Genomic DNA, 13743 nt, shown 5'->3' with positions numbered 1-13743 from the left:
AGGCCGCAGAGCCTGGAGAATGTGATCCGAAAAATAATCACATCTCCGGCAAGGTAAGAACCTGAAAAAAAGTTTCCCCCGATCCCCTCCCCCCTCCCTCCACATAAAACAAGCCGAAGAACATTAAAACAAAACTTTTAACAAACTAAAAAATAACAAAAGAATGAAAAGACGAACAGATTGCCGGCAGGGTTGCCATCTCCCAGGCAATCCTGTACCAAGGAGGCAACGCAAATGATGGGCCCAATGGCCAACTTAGTTCAGAGACACAGTGTGGATACAGACCCTTCGGCCCACCAAGTTCATGCCCACCAACAATCACCCATACACAACACACAAGGGGCTTTTTTTTTTACTGTGGCAAATTAACCTGGAAAGCTGCATATATTTGTGGAATGTGGGAAGAAACCTGAGAATCCCGAGGAAACCCATGCACTCGCAGGGAGAACTGTGCAAACTCTGTGCAGACTGCACCTGCAGTCAGGATTGAGCACTGGTCTCTGCCGCTATAAGGCCGCAACTCTACCGCTGTGCCAACTTGCCGTTCTTACACAGCGAAGAAACAGGCCTTTTGACCTACTGAATCTACACACTAGGGCAACTTTTTTATAGAGGCCAATTGACCACGAAACCTGTATGTCTTTGGAAACGGGGAGGGAACTGCAGCACCCGGAGAAACCCCACACAGTCACAGGCGGAATGTGCTAACTCTGTGCAGACAGCACCCATAGTCAGGATTGAACATGCTTCTCTGGTGCTGTAAGGCAGCAACTCTACCATTGCATCATTGTGCCAACCATCTTCTGCGCTGCAAGAGTCCATCATCCTATTGGCATTACACAGCTTTCAAAATAGTCAATTGTATTCATATAATGTTGTTAATGCTGCTAAAAGATATCTTATGCCAAATTCAAATGGTCCAAATATAAGATGAGAAGGCAGCAATAAAGCACATGCTTGAAGTGTTAAAGTAGTCATTTCAAATTCTTCACTTTCCACTTCAAAACTTTCATTGTATTTACAGTGTCTTCCTCTGATAACATTGCAGCATACATTTTGGTTAAGTATTTAGCCCCAAGAGCAACAAAGTGCTGTTCTGACTTGTTGCAATGTTCCCATTGAGGTGATGACTCAAGGTTATTAATCACAACTAGACTTTCATCAATCAGCTTGGAAACACAAGAGTCAAGTCAAGAGGGTTTTATTGTCATGTGTTCCGATGAACAGTGAAATTCTTGCTTGCAGCAGCACAACAAGCTTGTAAACATAGTCATCTGTGAAACCCGTAATAAATAAATAAATAAATAAATAACCACACACACACACACACACACACACACACACACACACACATACACACACACACACACATATGTGTGTGTGTGTGTGTGTGTGTGTATATATATATATAGTAATATATATACAGTATACACACACACACACACACACATATATATATATGTGTGTGTGTGTGTGTGTGTGGTTATTTATTTATTTATTAAGGGTTCAAGTCAAGTCAAGTTTATTTGTCACATACACATACGAGATGTGCAGTGAAATGAAAAGTGGCAATGCTCGCGGACTTTGTGCAAAAAGCCAAACAAACAAACAACCAAACAAACGACAAACAGAATGTAACAGAATCACATATTCTTTTTCATATTACAGATTACTATGTTTACATGTCTGTTGTGCTGCTGCAAGTATATATATACATATATATACTGAACAGAAAAGTAAATAATAGGGTAATGTTAAAAATAATGCTATTGCCTATGTAGTTTGGAGCCTATTTGGCATAGTGTTGTAGGGAAGTCAAGTCAAGTCAAGTTTATTTGTCACATACACATACGAGATGTGCAGTGAAATGAAAGTGGCAATGCTCGCGGACTTTTGTGCAAAAGCCAAACAACAAAACGACCAAACAAATTATAAACACAATCATAACACACATATTCTTTTACATAATAAATAATGGAAGGAAAAACGTTCTGTAGAGTTAGTCCCTGGTGAGATAGGCATTTACAGTCCGAATTGCCTCTGGGAAGAAATTCCTTCTCAACCTCTCCGTTCTCACCGCATGGCAACGGAGGCGTTTGCCTGACCGTAGCAGCTGGAACAGTCCGTTGCAGGGGTGGAAGGGGTCTCCCATGATTTTGCTTGCTCTGGAGTTGCACCTCCTGTTGTATAGTTCCTGCAGGGGGGTGAGTGAAGTTCCCATAGAGCGTTCGGCCGAACGCACTACTCTCTGCAGAGCCTTCTTGTCCTTGGCAGAGCAATTCCCAAACCAGATGGTAATGTTCCCGGACAAGATGCTTTCCACTGCCGCTGCGTAGAAGCACTGGAGGATCCTCGGAGACACTCTGAATTTCCTCAATTGCCTTAGGTGGTAAAGGCGCTGCCTTGCCTTACTCACGAGTGCTGAGGCGTGTGATGTCCATGTCATATCCTCAAAGATGTGGACTCCCAGATATTTAAAACAGTTCACCCTATCCACAGGATCCCCATTTATCCTCAATGGAGTGTACGTCCTCGGATGATGTGCCCTCCTAAAGTCCATGATCAGATCCTTCGTTTTTTTGATGTTCAAGAGGAGGCTGTTATCCTGGCACCAGAGTGCTAGATCAGCCACCTTTTTGATGTTCAAGAGGAAGTAGCTACTCCTGAACCTAGACATTACAGTTTCAAGGTAGATCAGATGTAACTTAATATACAATAAACCCTTGTTATATTAAACTGGGGGGGGTGGGGGGTTGGGATATGGTGGCTGTTATTGCCGATTGTCCGTTATAACCGAGAAAGGGTTAGTCCCCCATTGTAATCACTGCCCAGGTGCCGGGTCAGAATGCTGTCAGCCCCGTCATTGAGAGCCCAGTGGGACCTCGCTAACCACACAGAGCACAGCGGCACAAGATGGCTGCCCGGCACCACCGCAATGGCACAAGATGGCCGCCCAACACCACCTTGCCCAGCGCAGCTGGGGAAAGGCGAAAACCGCTGCCCCTGCTGCTGATTCCCGCATTCAGAGATTGAGAGAAATTCTCGAGTTCTGTATTAGTCCACTGCAGTTGTTGAAGTTAAGGAATATTTGAACCATAGAAACATAGAAACATAGGTGCAGGAATATGCTATTCGGCCCTTTGTGCCAGCACCACCACTCAGTATGATCGTGGCTGGTCATCTAAAATCAGTACACCATTCCTGCTTTTTCCCCATATCATTTGATTCCTTTAGCTCCAAGAGCAAAATCTAACTCTCTCTTGAGGAAGGGTTCACCGGCGAGACTGAAATTAAAATTGTTCCACATATCCCTGGCTACACCTGTGATCCAGAGAAAGTGAGTGGAATTGAAGAAGTTGGTCAAATTATGACAAGTTCAACCAGGTAAATGAGTGTGTTGCTGGAGATAGATTGATAGGGTGTCCATTCAAGAAAGAAGCAAAGGGCTCTCAGATCATCCTGGTAAGGGATGCAGATTAATTATACTTCCACGGCAAAAATTAACGGATTGGGACAGGCAATTGGAAGTTGCTGGGAGAGACATCAGAGCCAGTAAATAGAAACAGTGAATTGCAGTGCTGGTTTATACCAAAGATAGACACAAAGTGCTGGAGTAACTCGATTGGAGAGCAGCATTTTTGGAGAAAAAGAATGGGTGACATTTCGGGTTGGGAGCCCACAAGTGGTAGCTCTACTCAATAACCAAAAATCTGTAGCCTTCTTTTGCTCTGGTATTTTATTCACATGTTTAATCAATAATGTTTATTATTAATGTTTATTGTTTTATGTGTCATTCCTAACTGGCACTGTGTGTCGTGTTGTCACTTGCGGGCGGAGCACCAAGGCAAATTCCTTGTATGTGAATACTTGGCCAATAAACTTATTAACTTAAACTTAAAATTTAAATCTAGTTCACTTTTTGCTCTCTTGTCATGCTGGGCATCTATGACAGCCCTGCACATCACAAGGATATTCCCACCATTTAACTACCCCTAGTTCATATATTTTGTTCATTTTCTCATGCTCTAACTGCCCTCATTAACCCATCGATTGATAACTTACCCCCACCACTACCATGGCCCCAAACTTTGTCCTATCCATCTCTCCTTCAACTTAAACAAACTAGTTTTCGCTTATCTCTCCTTCTGACAAAGGGTTTTTGACCTGAAATTTAAATGTTATTTCTATTTCCACAGGTGTTTTCAGTTTTAGTTTTCACTTGAGTTTGACTTGATTGTATTTATGTATGGTATATCTGATTGATTGGATAGCATGCAAAACAAAGCTTCTCACTGTACCTCGGTACACGAGACAATAAAATATCCCACATGCACACCTAAGCGCCATAGTGATACAGAGTCAGCACTGTCCAACGATCACCTGTTCACAGTAGTTCTATACTTCACACTAGGGATCATTTATAGATGGGGCGGCACGGTGGCACAGCGGTAGAGTTGCTGCTTTAAGCCCCTGTCCCACTTGGACGACCTAAACAGCAATTTTGGTGACCGTGCCTGCAACTAATGGTCGCTGCAAGGTCGCCACGAGGTCACAGGAGGTTTTGGTCACTCACCTGGAAAGCCTCGCGCTGGATCGACCGGCCGCGTTGAAACAGCGAGCTGGATCGACCGAAGCGTGAGCTGCATCTACAGACCGCACACACACACACACACACACACACACACACACACACACACACACACACACACACACACACACACACACACACACACACACACACACACACACACACACACACACACACACACACACACACACACACACACATCGAGATAGGGGGCCATGGAAAGCAGAGGGAGGCTGTAGGAGAGAGAGAGGGAGGGAGAAAGAGACAGAGATACAGAGATGGGATGAGAGGGGGAAGGGGAGAGGGGGGGGAGAGAGTGAGAGAGAGAGATGGAGAGAAAGAGAGAGAGGGAGAGAGAGAGGGGGGGAGAAGGGGGAGAAAAGGGGGGAGAAGGGGGGAGAAGGGGAGAGAAGGAGGGGGGAGAAAGAGTGGAGACAGTTTTAAGAAGTTTAATAAAGTTTAGCAGACATTTTACCTACCGGTGGGTCTTCTAGGTCGTGAAACTCCAATGAGCAAATCAAAACGGCCGCTCAGCGAAGGAGATTGCCTTCGACTGCCTGTAAGTAAATAGCGACCTCACTCCACTGGCTTCGACCAAACGGCAAACTATTTTTAGTCGAGGCTGGTTTTAAACATGTTGAAAAAAAAGCAGCGACCTCGATGAAGCCTCGACCACGCTGAAACCATTTTCGAGCATTAGTGAGAGTGACCAAAACCTCCTGCGACCCCATGGCAACCTTGCAGAGACCATGGGTTGTGGGAAAGGTCACCAGAGGTTGCTGTTTAGGTCGCCCAAGTGGGACAGTTGCTTTACAGCGCTTGAAGCGCTGGAGACCCAGGTTCTATCTCGTGTACGGGTGCTGTCTGTACGGAGTTTGTACATTCTCTCCATGACCGTGTAGGTTTTTCCCCCGAGATATTCGGTTTCCTCCCACTCTCCAAAGACGTACAGGTTTGTAGGTAAATTGGCTTGGTATAAGTGTGTGTAGGATAATGTTGTTAATGTGCGGGGATCGCTGGTCGGCATGGACTCGGTGGGCAGAAGGGCCTGTTTCCGTGCAGTATCTCTAAACTTATCTAAACTAAACCTACATGTCTTTGGAGTATGGGAGGAAAACGGAACACCCAGAGAAAATCAAAGATGTCACAGGGACAACATGCAAACTCCGTACAGACAGCACGCAAGGCCAGGATCGAACCCAGGTCTCTGGCTATTGTAAGGCAGCAACTCTACTGCCGCACCACCGCACCAATTAGGTGTTGCCTAACCTGCTGAATGTCTCCAATGTTTTCTCCTTTCATCCCACTTCACAGCTAATTAATTAGTCCATTGCAATGGGAAATTAGTCATCACAGGTTAAAAATGATAAAACTCCATCGAATAAAACCTTCCGTCGGTCAGATAACCAAGACCGAGTTGGCAGCAGGAGGGGTGGAAGATTAAACAAGTGCCCAATCATGCTGAGTATTATTTCCTTCAATCCCCGCAGCATAAAATGTGACAGTCGCTGCCAAGTTCCTGCCATCCGCCTGCCTGTCAAAGATACACTTGGGATCTTTGCATTATTTTTAGGTGCTGCATTTTAATTACTTCTGCTGGTGTTATTTATATGAAAACCACAAAAATAAACAAGAGACGTTTTGCACTCAGAGGAAATAACAGAAGCTGGCGTTACCTCCATCAAAGCAGCGTGCTCCTTTGTGAAAAACAAATGTCACCTCTTCATTGTGTAGGGAGTGGAGCCGCTCCAGCTACTGAGCAGGCAGCTGATCTTCAGAGAAACGAGGAAGTGCAGTTGCTGGAAGCTTGAGCAAAATACAAAATGCTGGAGGAAACTGAGGGGTCGGGTAGCGTCCGAGGAAGGAATGGACAAGCAAAGTTTCGGTACGGGGCTCTTGTTCAGAATAATTCAGTCCTTTAGGCCAAGTCGAGTATTATTTTTAAGGAAAAGATAAATAGATTCTTGATTAATACAGGTGTCAGTGGTTATGGGGAGGAGGCAGGAGAATGGGATTGAGAGGGAAAAGTAGATCAGCTACAATTAAATGGTGGAGTAGACTTGATGGGCCGAATGACCTAATTCTTCTCCTATCACTTATGACCTCATGAACATCATATTGGATGGGGAGGGGGGTAGGCACGAGGGGCCGAGTGGGTTTCCCATGCTCCTATTTCCTTAACTGGTCCAAAGAAGGATTTCCGCCTGAAACGTTGCCTATCTCCTTCGCTCCATAGATGCTGCTGCACCCGCTGAGTTTCTCCAGCATTTTTGTGTACCTCCTATTTTCTTACCTCATAATAGCTGAAGAGGCCAGCTGTTGCTGTTGAGACTAATTGTTCCTGCTCTTTTATGCATGCACACATATTGTGAAGTGGAGAGAGGGTTGGGATGGGGTTTAACTGGTGGTAAGCCTGTTCATCACTCTGCACCCTTCCCCTGCCCTAGATATGTATATATGATACTGCATGTCTATTGAGTGATAGTCTAAAAAGTCCTAAGTGTTCATGTTCCTAGCACTGACTTTGAAGTGAGGGCTCAGGACAATTATGACAGGTAACTTTTTTTACACAAAGAGTGGTGGGTGTTTGGAACGAGCTGCTGGAGGAGATGGTTGAGGCAGGTACTATCACAAAGTTTAAGAAACATTTAGACAGGGACATGGATTGGATAGGTTTAGAGGGATATGGGCCAAACGCAGGCAGATTGGAGTAGTGTACATGGGACATGTTGGTGGGTGTGGGTAAGTTGGTCCGAAGGGCCTGTTTCCACACTGGGTGACTTTGTGACACAAAGAACACACAGTTGCTTCAGCAAAACACAAAGTGCTGGAGGAACTCAGTGTGTCAGGCAGCATCTGGGGGGAGGGGGTGGGGGGGGGGGGGGGGGAGGAGGAATGGACAGACGACGTCACGAAGGGCCGAATAGCCTACTCCTGCACCTATTGCCTATTGTGTCGGGGCCCTTCTTCAGACTGATTTAGCCACCTTTTTTTAAAAATATTTTTATTAGAAGCAATGTACAATAATATAAAGCATGAATAACATAATACATTTCATGTACAACTTCTTGTTTTTAATTTAACTACAAAAAAGTAACAAAAGCAGGAAAGAGAGAGAAAGAGAATATTAAATAAAGTAGTGATATTGATAGTTCATGAACCAATAGAGAGAAAGAGCCCATAAAGCTGTAAAGTGGCATGGCGGCGTGGAAGTGTGGGCGTGGAAGTGGCGGCGGCGTGGAAGTGGAAGTGGAAGTGGAAGTGGAAGTGGAAGTGGCGGCGTGGAAGTGGCGGCGTGGAAGTGGCGGCGTGGAAGTGGAAGTGTCGGCGTGGAAGTGGAAGTGGCGGCGTGGAAGTGGCGGCGTGGAAGTGGAAGTGGCGGCGTGGAAGTGGAAGTGGAAGTGGCGGCGTGGAAGTGGCGGCGTGGAAGTGGCGGCGTGGAAGTGGCGGCGTGGAAGTGGAAGTGGCGGCGTGGAAGTGGAAGTGGAGGTGGCGGCGTGGAAGTGGCGGCGTGGAAGTGGCGGCGTGGAAGTGGAAGTGTCGGCGTGGAAGTGGCGGCGTGGAAGTGGCGGCGTGGAAGTGGAAGTGGCGGCGTGGAAGTGGAAGTGGAAGTGGCGGCGTGGAAGTGACGGCGTGGAAGTGGAAGTGGCGGCGTGGAAGTGGCGGCGTGGAAGTGGAAGTGTCGGCGTGGAAGTGTGTCGGCGTGGAAGTGGTGGCGTGGAAGTGTGGGCATGGAAGTGTGGGCGTGGAAGTGGCGGCCTGGAAGTGGCGGCCTGGAAGTTGCGGCGCTGTTAACAGCTGCGGCTCGCCTGCAGTCCGTCTGTCTTTACTTTTTTCTATTGTTTTTTTTGTCTTGTTTTGGTTAAGTTTTAGTTTGTTGGGTTGTGTTAGAGAATGGGGAGGGTGAAACATGTTCTCTGCCTCTTCCTTCGGGGGAATGCGACTTTTTCGTGTCGTATCCCCCTTCTCTGCCTCCGTCTGCGCTGAGACCTAATGGCGGAGCTGACGGCCTCTAACCTGCGACCGACCCCGAGGCTCCGGAGGCAGAGCCAGCCAGGACTTACCAACGAGAGGCTGGCCGTCTTCGGGGCTAAGGCAGCGGTGGCCCGACTTGCTGGTGCGGCGTTCTGGCTTTCGGCGGCGGCCTGGAGCTGATGCAGCGGGGTTCGGAGCTGAGACTGCGGGACCCGGAGCTGGGGCAGCGGCCTGGAGCTTGGGCGGCTGCCCGGAGCTGGGGCGGCGGCCCGGAGCGGAGACTGCGGGATCTGGAGCTGGGGCGGCGGCCTGGAGCGGAGACTGCGGGATCTGGAGCTGGGGCGGCGGCCCGGAGCGGAGACTGCGGGACCCGGAGCTGGGGCGGCGGCCAGCTGGAGCGGAGACTGCGGGATCTGGAGCTGGGGCGGCGGCCTGGAGCTGGGGCGGCGGCCTGGAGCTGATGCTGTGGCGGGCCGTCTCGGAGCGGAGTCGGCGTTCCGGCTTTCGGTGGCGGCGACATCACCACGGAGGTCCGCTGGAATGGAGAGCGGCATCTTCGGCCTGGATCGATCGCCTCAGCGCAGAGAGAGAACAAGGAGGGAAGAGACGGAGACTAAGACTTTGCCTCCATCACAGTGAGGATGTGCTTGGTGAACTCATTGTGGTGGATGTTTAATTTGTGTTTATTGTATGTTTTGTTATTATTGATTCTGTGTATGACTGCAGGCAACATAATTTCGTTCAGACCGAAAGGTCTGAATGACAATAAAGGATCTATCTATCTAAAGCCCAAGAGAAAAAACAAAAGGGAGAGATGAAACAACAACAAATAAGGATAGAGAAGAGAAAAAAAAGAAAAATTAAAAGGGATATACCGATTTAGTCACCTTCTGACTAAAGGAATTCCTCCTCATCTCCTTCCTAAAGGAATATTCTTTAATTCTGAGGCTATAACCTCTAGTCCTAGACTTTCCCACTAGTGGAAACATCCTCTCCACATCCACTCTATCCAAGCCTTTCAATGAGGTCCCCCCTCATTCTTCTAAACTCCAGCGAGTACATGCCCAGTGCCATCAAATACTCCTGCTTGATCTATGCCATCTTCCAGTTTAGTTTTATGTTTTAGAGATACATCGCGTAAAACAGGCCCTTCAACCCACCGAGCCCACGCCGATCAGCGATCCTCGCACTTCAATACTATCCTACACACACTCAGGACAATTTTTTTACATTTATACCAAGCCAATTAACCTGCAAACCTGTAAGTCTTTGGAGTCTGGGAGGAAACCGAAGATCTCAGAGAAACCCCACACGGTCATGTGGAGGACGTACAAACTATAAACAACTCTACTGCTGCGCCACCGTGCCGCACTTTTGTGCAAGGGAAATAAAGGATGGGATCCAGGTTGATGCACCTGGGAAGACCACACCTCACTTGAGGACGATCTGAGGAATACACAAATATAACTTGAAAGGGGCAAAGTTTAGGGGATATTTGCAGGACTACGCAGAAAGTGGAGGGTGCCTGGAATTTGGAGCTAGGGCTGGTGGTAGAGGCAGATACATCAGGGGCATTTAAGAGGCTCTTAGATATGCAAGGAATGGGGGAGATACTGATCAGGAGATGCGTTTAACTTGGCATTATGTTCAGCATGGATATTGAGGGCCGAAGGGCCTGTCCCTGTGTCGTTCTATGTTCTGTGCCATCCTTAAGTAGGGCCCTTTGCATCTCCAGAGAACCATCAGAACCTGGAAAATCTTCATATATTTCCAGGGGCTGATTAGCAGATCCAAAGAGTTTACAAAGAGTTTTAGAATAAGGGGTAGGCCATTTAGGACTGAGATGATGAAAAGCTTTTTCACCCAGCGAGTTGTGAAACTGTGGGATTCTCAGCCACAAAAAGGCAGTGGAGGCCAATTCACTGGATGTTTTCAAGAGAGTTAGATATAGCTCTGAGGAATAACGGAATGAAGGGATATGGGTAAAAAGCACAAATGGGATACTGATTTTGGATGATCAGCCATGATCATATTGAATGGCGGTGCTGGCTCGAAGGGCCAATTGCCTACTCCTGCACCTATTTTCTCTGTTTCTATGCTTAAAAGTATGCTTCTACTCCATTGAACGCATGTTGACCCAAGACACTGGGCTCTCGAAGCAGATGGATTGTTAAGAAATCAAAGGTTAGTAAGCACAAAATGTACAAAATCAAGAGGCAAATCTCGTCACTTGAGATTTGAATGGAATGCAAAGTAGATAGTCAACACCCTTGAGAGAAATGTGTTGGTCACACAAATATATTGGTCTAATAACATGTTTTTATCAGTCATTCCATTCTTAATCACAGACTCTGAGGAAACCAAAAAGCTGAACTCAGGCATAAAGGGCAGAATCCATGGGATAAGTGCGGCAGGAAAATGCTTGTGGGACAGTGAGGGTCAGAATACTTCTTCCAAACCCAGCAAGCCACCCATAGAATCCTCCTCCTGCCATCAGCCTCCTCCTCCCCAATGGGACTGTTGTCACCATCAGACCCCCCCCCCTCCCCCCTCACTTCCCCCCATAGTTTAGTTTAGTTTAGAGATACAGTGTGGAAACAGGCCCTTCAGCCCATCAAGACCCTGCCGACCAGCGATCCCCGCACATTACAAGAATGATCCCAGGAATAAGTGGGTTAACCTATGGTGAGTGTTTGACGACAATGGGCCTGTATTCGCTGGATTTTAGAAAAATGCGTCACTCAAACATACCTAATAGTGATTGGCTCAGAAAGAGTGGATGTGGAGAGGATGTTTCCACTAACGGAATACTCTAGGACTAGAGGGCCTAGCCTCAGAATTAAAGGACGTTCCTTTGGGAAGAAGTCGAGAAGGAATTAATTTTGTCAGTGTGGTGAATTTTTGATTAATACGGGTGTCAGGGGCTATGTGGAGAAGGCAGGAGAATGGGGTTTGGAGGGAGAGATAGATCAGCCATGATTGAATGGCGGAGTAGAGTTCAAGTTCAAGTTCAAGTTCAAGTGAGTTTATTGTCATGTGTCCCAGTATAGGACAATGAAAATCTTGCTTTGCTTCAGCACACAGAACACAGTAGGCATTTACTACAAAACAGATAAGTGTGGCCATGTACCATAATATAAATATATACACACATGAAAAAATAAACTGATAAAATGCAAATAACAGATAATGGGTTATTAATAATCAGAGTTTTGTCCGAGCCAGGTTTAATAGCCTGATGGCTGTGGGGAAGTAGCTATTCCTGAACCCGGTCGTTGCAGTCTTCAGGCTCCTGTACCTTCTACCTGAAGGTAGCAGGGAGATGAGTTGATGTGCTGAATGGCCGAATTCTGCTCCTATCACTTATGACCTTATGACCTTATGACCAAGCCAATTAACCTACAAACCTGTACGTCTTTGGAGTGCGATAGGAGACCGAAGGTCTCGGAGAAAACCCATGTTGTCTCGGGGAGAATGTACAAACTCCAAACAGACAGCACCCGTACTCGGGATCGAACCCGGGTCTCCGGCGCTGCAAGCGCTGTGAGGCAGCAACTCTGTTGTCTCGGGGAGGATGTACAAACTCCAAACAGACAGCACCCGTAGTCGGGATCGAACCCGGGTCTCCGGCGCTGCAAATGCTGTGAGGCAGCAATTCTACCGCTGCGCCACCGGGCCGCCCGCCGTTCACTGTTCGACCAGTGGATTTGAGAGAGTTTCTGAGAGATATTCACACAGCACAGAAGGACTAGTCTCACTGTGACACCACTTCACCCCACCTCGCACAACATTTGCCTCCTGGCCACAAGCCAGACAGCGACAATATATCTGTTGTTGTGTAAGGAAATAACTTCCTCAAATCAATAATGCTCTGTTCTTAAGTTGCAGGCCTGGAAGACGAGACAATCTGGAGTATCATTTGATCTGACTGAGCGCTGCATTTTCACAAAGGTGCTATATAATATTTGGTGTGAATGGTTGATTAATTAATAATTAATTTGGAAAACAAAACACACCTCCCTTGCAAGGGCTGTGAGGAAGTTTCAGGACATTAAGACATTTAATGAATTGCATCTTTTACCGTCACTGCGTAAGTCTTCTAGTTACTGTGTTATCCGTTACTGATACTCAAATCCACATGTTGAACAGAGAAGCACTGAGAAATTTGGACTGCTGCTGCAATTTGCCTTAAGGCAGACCAATTTGTTAAAATATTATTCAGACTTACTGTCCTACTGACTTACTAGTGTTAACACACTAGTACCCCGTGGAGTGCAACCCATCAGAGCCATGGTTTGTTACAGCACTCTTCACCCACCAGTGTAAACACACACAGGTAAGTGTTTCTAACTTGGGCTAAGCACTGTTTAGTCTAGTTTAGTTTAGAGATACAGCGCGGAAACAGGCCCTTCTGCCCACCGAGTCCATGCCGACCATCGATTCCAGCACACTGGCAAGAGAGCCAATTTGCAATGAAACCAAGCCAATTAGCCTACACACCTGTACGTCTTTGTAGTGCGGGAATGAACCCACACAGGTCACGGGGAGAATGTTAAAAACTCCGTACAGGCAGCACCCATAGTCAGGATCAAACCCGGGTCTCTGCTGCTGTAAGGCAGTGCTCCTAAAACTATTTCAGTGTCATTCACTCTTGAGTCTTTATCACAAAATTTTATTCACCCTCGACTAAATCTTCTGATGTTTTTTGGTAATTTCCGTCTTATTCTCCCTTGTGTATAATTTTATATATGATTTATTTTGTCACATGAGCAAAAAACATAAATTTAACTCATTCCTTAAGTGTTTATTTTATTCGACCTTTTGAACATCCTAAAAATATGTAAAGAAAACTAGGAGTGAAAAAAAAGTTTAACCACCACTGGAGTTGGAAAATCATTCTATTAGAATGATAAAAAAACATTCCAAAGTCTAACCACTGGGCTTCAGCCCCATCCTACCCTTTCGGGCTTTGATTGCTGCAGTTTATTTCTTTGAAAACTAGCTCAAAAAACCATGGAGTATGTTAGATTTGATTAGATTAGATTAGATTAGTTTCGTTTATTGTCATTCAGACCTTTCGGTCTGAACGAAATTCTGTTTCCCTGCAGTCATACATATAATTTAAAAAATGACAAAAACACACAATCAACACAAATTTAACATCCACCACAGTGAGTTCA

This window comes from Leucoraja erinacea, chromosome 7 (genome assembly GCF_028641065.1).
Source record: "Leucoraja erinacea ecotype New England chromosome 7, Leri_hhj_1, whole genome shotgun sequence".
Classification (NCBI taxonomy): domain Eukaryota; kingdom Metazoa; phylum Chordata; class Chondrichthyes; order Rajiformes; family Rajidae; genus Leucoraja; species Leucoraja erinaceus.
This window is presented reverse-complemented; position numbering follows the sequence as displayed.